Source organism: Trachypithecus francoisi, unplaced genomic scaffold, assembly GCF_009764315.1.
Source record: "Trachypithecus francoisi isolate TF-2019V2 unplaced genomic scaffold, Tfra_2.0 Lachesis_group10, whole genome shotgun sequence".
Classification (NCBI taxonomy): Eukaryota; Metazoa; Chordata; class Mammalia; order Primates; family Cercopithecidae; genus Trachypithecus; species Trachypithecus francoisi.
The window spans coordinates 68,582,628-68,590,288 of NW_022681455.1; the positions used below are offsets into that span (position 1 = coordinate 68,582,628).

Below are 7,661 nucleotides of genomic sequence, written 5' to 3' on the forward strand. Positions count from 1 at the left end.
CACTCTTCCAAAATTGCTGTGATAATTGAGGTAGATATGTATGTCAAATGTGGACGACAGTGCCAGACCCTTGATAAGCTCTTGCCAACTACTACTTTTATCTTAGGTATGATTCACATAAAATTTAACTGTGGTTGTTCAGCGGCAAAGGTCTCTGTTAATTATTTTTTAGTGCCCAAGGTTCTCCAAATTGTATTGTGTATGTTAATTCTGTAACTTCCTGCCACTCAAGTTAGGTGATTCATATGCACAGAGCTCAGGAATTTATTCTCATGTCACCAATTGACATGACTGCATTAGACACCAGAGCACGTATTATTTGTGTCATCTTAATTGTGCCATTTTAATTGACACATAATAATTACACATATTTATGGGGCACAATGTGATGTTTCAATACATGTATACATTGTGTAAATGATCAAATTAGGGTAATTAGCATATCCATCATCTCAAACACTTGCCCTTCTTTTGTGGTGAGAACATTGAAAATCCTCTTTTAGCTATTTCAATATACTCAATATATTATTATTAACTATAGTAACCCTACTGTGCAATACAACATCAGAACTTATTCCTCTTGTCTACTTGTGACTTTGCACCCATTGGTTATTCTGCCTCAGTCCTCTCCTCTCCAGTCTCTGGTAACCACTGTTTTACCCTCTACTTGTATGACATCAACTTTTTAGGTTCCATATATGAGTGAGATCATACAGTATTTGTCTTTTTATGTCTGTCTCATTTCACTTAATGCAAAGTCCTCCAGGTTCATCAATATTGACATCACAAATGTCAATATTTCATTCTTTCTGATGATTGAATAGGATTCCGTATATACTTCATTTTCTTTATCCACTCATCTCTTATTGGACATTTAGGTCGATTCTATGTCTTGGCTATTGTGAATAGTGCCACAGCAAACATGAAAGTGCAGATATATTTTCAACCTACTGATTTTATGTCCTTTGGTTAAATATCTGGCAGTGAGATTGCTGGATGATGTGGTAGTTCCATTTTTTGTTTTTTGAGGAACCATCATACTGTTTTCCATAATGGTTATACTAATTCAATTTCTCACCAACAGTATGCAAGAGTCCCCTGTTCTCCACTTCCTTGCTAACACTTATATTCTTTTGTATTCTTGATAATATTCTAACTGGAGTGAGGTGATATATCATTGTGGCCTTGATTTGCATTTCCTTATAATTAGTTATATTGAACATATTTTCATATACCTGTTGACCATTTATTTGTATGTCTTTTTTTGAGAAATGTCTAGTAAGCTCTTTTGCCTATTTTAAAACCACATTATTTGTTTTTGATTATTCAGCTGTTTGGGTTATTTATATAGTCTGGAGATTAATCCCTTTTCAGAACTGTGGCTTGCCAATGTCTTCTCTGAAGAGGTTGTCGCTTCACTCTGTAAATTGTTTTCTTTGCAGAGCAGAAACGTTTTATTTTGTCTATTTTTGTTTCTGTTAATCATGCTTTTGAGGTCTTATCCAAAAAACTCTTGCCTGGTCCAGTGTTCAACAGTGATTCCTCTATGTTTTTTTTTTTTTTTTCTAGTAGTTTCATAGTTTCAGGACTTACTTTTATGTCTTCTCAAGTTACATTAAGCTCATTTCGAGCTGATTATTGTATGTGGTCAGAGATGGGAGTCTAGATTTGTTCTTCTGCAAATGAATATCCAGTTTTCCTATCACTATTTATTTATTTGGAGATGAGTCTTGCTTTGTGCCCCCAGGCTGAAGTGCAGTGGTGCAATCTTGGCTCACTGCAACCTCCACCTCCTGGGTTCAAGTGATTCTCCTGCCTCAGCCTCCCTAGTAGCAGGGATTACAGGTGCCCGCCACCATGCCTGACTGATTTTTATAGTTTTAGTAGAGACGGGATTTTACCATATTAGCTAGGTTGGCCTTGACCTCCTGACCTCAAGTGATCTGCCCACCTCAGACTCCCACAGTGCTGGGATTATAGGCGTGAGTCACTGTGCTTGGCCCCATACCACTATTTATTAAAGAAGCTGTCCTTTCCTTAATGTGTGTTCTTGGAAACTTTGTCAAGAATCTTTTTGCTATAGATGCAGAAATTTATTTCTGAGCTCTCTATTTTGTCTCATTGGTTTACGTTTCTGGTTTTTCTTTTCTTTTTTTTTTTTTTTTGCCAATACCATGCATCTTTGATTACCACAGCTTTGTAGTATATTTTGAAGTCAGGTAGTATGATGCCTCCAGCTTTGTTATTTTACTCAAGATGCCTTTGGTTATTTGGAGTCTTTTGTGATTCCATATGAATTTTAGAATAGTTTTTCTATTTCTGTGAAGAATGTCATTTATATTTTGATAGAGATTGCATGGAACCTGTAGATTGCTTTGAGTAATATGACATTTTAAAAACACTAATTTTTCCAATCCATGAACATGGGATATTTGTCTATTTATGTGTTCTCCTCAATTTCTTTCATCAGTGTTTTCTAGTTTTCATTGTAAAGATCTTTTACCTTCTTGATTAAATATATTCCTAGGGTTTTTTTGTACTTATTGTAAATGAGATTGTTTCTTGATTTCATTTTCAGATACTTTGCTATTGGTGTATAGAAATGCTACTGATTTTTATAGGTTGATTTTGTATGCTGAAATTTTACTGAATTCATGTATTAGTTCTAACAGTTTTTGGTGGATTTGTTAGACTTTTCTATATATAAAATCATGTAATCTGCAAACAGAGACAATTTGACTTCTTCTTTTCCCATGTATTTCTTTCTCCTGCCTAATTGTTCTGGCTAGGACTTCCAGTACTATGTTGAGTAAAAGTGGTGAAAGTGGTTGTCCTTGTTTTATTTCAGATCTCAAAGGAAAAGTTTTCAGCTTTTTCTCATTCAGTATGATGCTCTCTGTGAGTTTGTCATATATGGAATTTATTGCATTGGGATATATACTTTCTATACCTCATTAGTTGAGAGTTTTTCTTCTTTTAATCATGAATGGATGTTGAATTTTGTCAGTTTTTTTCTGCATCTATGGAAATGATCATAGGGTTTTTGTCCTTCTTTCTGTTAATGCGATACATCACATTATTGGTTTGCATATGTTGAACAAGTCCTGCATCCCTTGGATGAATCCCACTTGATCATAGTGAATGATCTTTTTGATATTCTATTGAATTCAGTTTGCTAGTATTTTGTTGAGGATTTTTGCATGTATGTTCATCAGGAAACTCTATAGTTCTATTTTTTTTTAATTGTATCCTTGTCTGGTTTTGGTATGAGGGTAATACTGACCTCACAGAATAAGTTTGGAAGTATTCTTTTCAATTTTTTAGCATAGTTTGAGAATAATTTGTATTAGATTTTCTTTAAATATTTGGTAGAATTCAGTAGTGAAGTTATCAGGTCCCAGGCTTTTCTTTGATGAGAGACTTTTTATTACTGCTTCTAATTCTTCACTCATTATTGGTCTGTTTAGATTTATTTCTCTTCATAATCCAGTCTAGGTAAATTGTATGTGTCTAGGAATTTATATATTTCTTCTGGTTATTCAGTTTGTTAATGTGTACTTATTCAAGCCTGATTTTATTTATTCGTATCTTTCCTCTTTTTTTTTTTTTGGTTTAGTTAATGAATTGTTCTTTTTTTGTTTTTTGGTATTTTAGATAGAGTCTTGCTCTGTCACCCAGGCTGGAATGCAGTGGCATGATCTCTGCTTACTGCAACCTCTGCCAGGTGGGTTCAAGTGATGCTTGTGCCTCAGACTCCTGAGTAGGTGGGACTGCAGACTTGCGCCACCACGCCCCACTAATTTTTGTATTTTTAGTAAAGACGGGGTTTTACCGTGTTGGTCAGGCTGGTCTTGAACTCCTGACCTCAATTGATCCACCTGCCTCAGCCTCCCAAAGTGCTGGGATTATAGGTGTGAGCCACTACGACTGGTCAAGAATTGTTCATTTTGTTTATCTTTTCTAAAAAACTGAGTCTTTGTTAATCTTTTGTGTTGTTTTCCTAGTGTCCGTTTCATTTATTTCTGCTCTGGTCTTTATTATTTTCTTTCTTCTCCTATTTTTTGTTTTAGCTTGTTCTTATTTTTATCCAGTGTCTTGAGTTACAACATTAAGTTGTTTATTAGAGATTGTTTTTTAACGAAGCTGTTTATTGGTGTAGCTCCCTTTTATAACAGTTTCTGGTATATCCCATAGGTTTTAGTATGTTTTTTTTTTCCATTTTCTTTTTTCTCAAGAAAATATTAAATTCTCCTTCTAATTTCTTCTTTGACGCATTGGTTATTTAGGAGCTTGTTTTTAAATTTCCATGTATTTGCAAAGTTTGTGAAGTTCCTCCTGTTATTGTTTCTAGTTTTATATCATTGTGGTCAGAAAATATATTTGATATGATCTCCATTTCCTTAAATTTCTTAGACTTCTTTGGTGGCCTAACATATTTATCCTGGAGAGTATTCCATTTGCAGTTGAGAAGAATGTATATTCCACAGCTATTTCACGGAATGTTCTGTAAATGTCTGTTAGGTTCACTTGGTCTGAAGAGCAGTCAAAATCCAATGTTTCTATGTTGATTTTCTGCTTGGATGATCTATCCATTATTGAAAATGGGGTGTTGATATCCCCTCTTTTTTTTCCCACTTCCTCCCAAACACATATTACAAGTATCACAGAAAATTGTAACAACAAAAGCAACTGGTTTTCAACACATAGTGGGCTCAAGCACGAAGGGTGAGTACTGAAGGTCTACAGAGGTCAGACTGGAAGCCCTGCCACAGGAAGTTTGAATCTCTCAAAACAGCTCTTTCCTCCCACAGTCCAGGCTCATCACTTCTTCCTAATCTAAGGTGGCTTATCCACACACAGAAATATAGGCTGCCCCATATATGTTAATAATTGCTCTGTTGTGTTTCACGAGGGATCTTCACAAGCCAAACCCCGGCTCAAATTCTGTACCGGAAGTTCCTGTTGCTGTCAAAGAACTCTTGCCCTCTCTGCACTACTTTGCTGCTGAAGCGACCTGGATCCCCTGCCTTCAACTTCTCCAGCTTCTGATCACTTGGCAGCCTACCATCATCAGTTCTTCTGGTGCTCTCAGAATCACTGGCGTACTTCTGCAGCTCTCTGACGACCTAGGGCTGCAGCAAGAGTCACAGAGCTCTCCTTCTCCAGATTCTGGCTTCCTTTTTTCTTTCCCTTCCATCTCCTTGATACATTTGTCTTGTGAGTGTTTGACTCTATCACTTTCAAAGCTGTGGTGTGATTCGGGTCTTTGGATGAGGCTTCATGCCCTGGCATAAGCAAACAACCTGATACAGAGTGCCCTACAGGGAGTGGCTTTGAGGTATTTCCAGGGCCCTGAAGCTGCTGGAGCAAGTGGGCAACCCCAGTTTTCTTAAGGACTTTTTGATCCTGCTTCAGTTTCAGCTCCAATGTGGGTACCAACTTGCTTTTTAAAACTCTTGAGATCACATCAGTGCTGACATCAAAGCCTTCAGCCAACGTGGGAACTGACCAGGACTCTGCAAATTCCTTATTTAAATACTGGATCTACACCAGGGGTTCCCATGTCAGGGTTCTGGGCAGAGCACCAGGTGTCTCCATTTGCCTCCAAGTTTTCCAGAATCAGATTGCTTTTTTTCTGTCACTGCAGGGTGCTAGGGTAGAGAACCAGTGGTAGAAGCCATGTGTGGAAGCAGAATGGATGTTTGAAGAGCCTCAGGCTAAATCATGGAGCACCCAGCCCTCTTCTCTTCTCTTTGATAGCAAGGGCAATCAGGCCAAGTCTGCCAGCTTAGAGCTGCTCTGTAAACCCAGAAATCTGACATTTAGAGCAATAACTGCCCATAAGCATGCCGAACTCTCTCTAAACTGGTGATGAAATACGTCACTGGTGAAGGGACTAGTGGTCCTAGGGGAGCTGGACACCTGACACTGTGCTCTGGACATTGGGTAAGAAGAAACAAGGGCCCCTATGCATGTAGCAGCAGGATGCCTGGAACCAAGGGGGTGTGGCCTGGGGTGCCAGGCCGCGAGGCCCTGCTTCAAGTTGAGGGCCCAGGGAGGAGCCGGTACCTCTCCACCTCTTGTAGCTCCCATTCCTCTGGCTCCTAGTCAGAATCGGGGTCCAGCTCCCAGCTGATAGGGCCTGGGCCTCCACCCCCTAGATCATGAACCCACAGTGAGCAATGGCAACACAGACATGCCAGTCTAGCTAGAGACTCAGAGTAACTGCCATGTCAATGCATACCAGCCTTCAGCATTCTACAGCATGGCAGCAACCTGACATCTCCTCTTATTATTGTATTGTAGTCTCTTTAGATCTACTAATATTTGCTTTATGTATTTGGGTGCACTGATGCTGGATGCATATATATTTATGATATATCCTCTTGCTGAACTGATTCCTTTATCATTATATAATGATAAATATTTTGTTTCTGCAGTTTTGGATTTAAAGTTAATTTTATTTGATGTAAGTGTAGCTTATATTCATCCCTTCACTTTCAGTCTATGTGTGTTCATACAGGTGAAGTGAGTTCTTATAAGCAGCATATAGTCTTGATTTTTTAAAGGATTATTTAACCACTATATATCTTTTAATTAAATAATTTAATTCATTTATATTCAAGGTTATTATTGACTGGTAAAGACTTACTCTTGCCATTTTATTAAGTGTTTTCTGGTTGTTTGTTTTCCTTCCTTCCTTCCTTCCTTCCTTCCTTCCTTCCTTCCTTCCTTCCTTCCTTCTTTCTTTCTTTCTTTCTTTCTTTCTTTCTTTCTTTCTTTCTTTCTTTCTTTCTTTCTTTCTCTTTCTGGTTTCCTGGTTTTCTGTAGTGCTAAGCTTTGATTTTTTTCTCTTTCTCACATTTATGGACTTGAGTATGTTAAACATCCTTGCATCCCTGGTATAAAACCCACTTGATCATGGTGTATTATCTTTTTGATATGCTGTTGGATGCAGTTAGCTAGTATTTAGTATTTTGCTGAGGATTTTGCATCCATGTTCATCAGGGATATTGGTCTGTAGGCTTCCTTTTTCGTTGTCCTTTTCTGATTTTTGTATTAGGATGTTACTGGCTTCATAGAATGATTTAGGGAGGGGTCTCTATTTCACTATCTTTTGGAATAGTTTCAGTAAGATTGGTACCAATACTTTGACTATCTGGTAGAATTCACTTGTGAACCCATCTGGTCCTGGACTCTTTGTTGTTGTTGGCAATTTTTTTTTTTTTTTTTTTTTTTATTACTGGTTTCATCTCACCATTTGTTATTGGTCTGGTCAGAGTTTCTATTTCTTTCTGATTTAATTAGAAGGGTTGTATATATTTCCAGGATTTATCCATCTCCTCTACATTTTCTAGTTTGTGCATGTAAAGGTATTCATAGTAGCCTTGAAAAATTTTTTATATTTCTGTGGTATCAGTTGTAATATATCTCGTTTTGTTTCTAACTGAGTGTATTTGGATCTTCTCTCTTCTTTTCTTGTTTAGTCTTGCTAGTGATCTATCAATTTTGTTTATCTTTTCAGAGAATCAGCTTTTTCTTTCATTTTTTAAATATATTTTTTATTTCAATTTCACTTAGTTCTGCTGTGATATTTGTTATATCTTTTCTCCTGCTGGGCTTCAGTTTGGCTTGTTCTTATTTCTCTAGTTCCTTGAGGT

The 7,661-nt window shown here is 37.2% G+C and overlaps 1 pseudogene; it reads right to left on the reverse strand.

Moving 5' to 3' along the window:
• Positions 1 to 4,937: 4,937 nt before the first annotated feature.
• Positions 4,938 to 6,232, reverse strand: LOC117088725 (annotated as a pseudogene).
• Between the last annotated feature and the right edge of the window lie 1,429 nt (positions 6,233 to 7,661).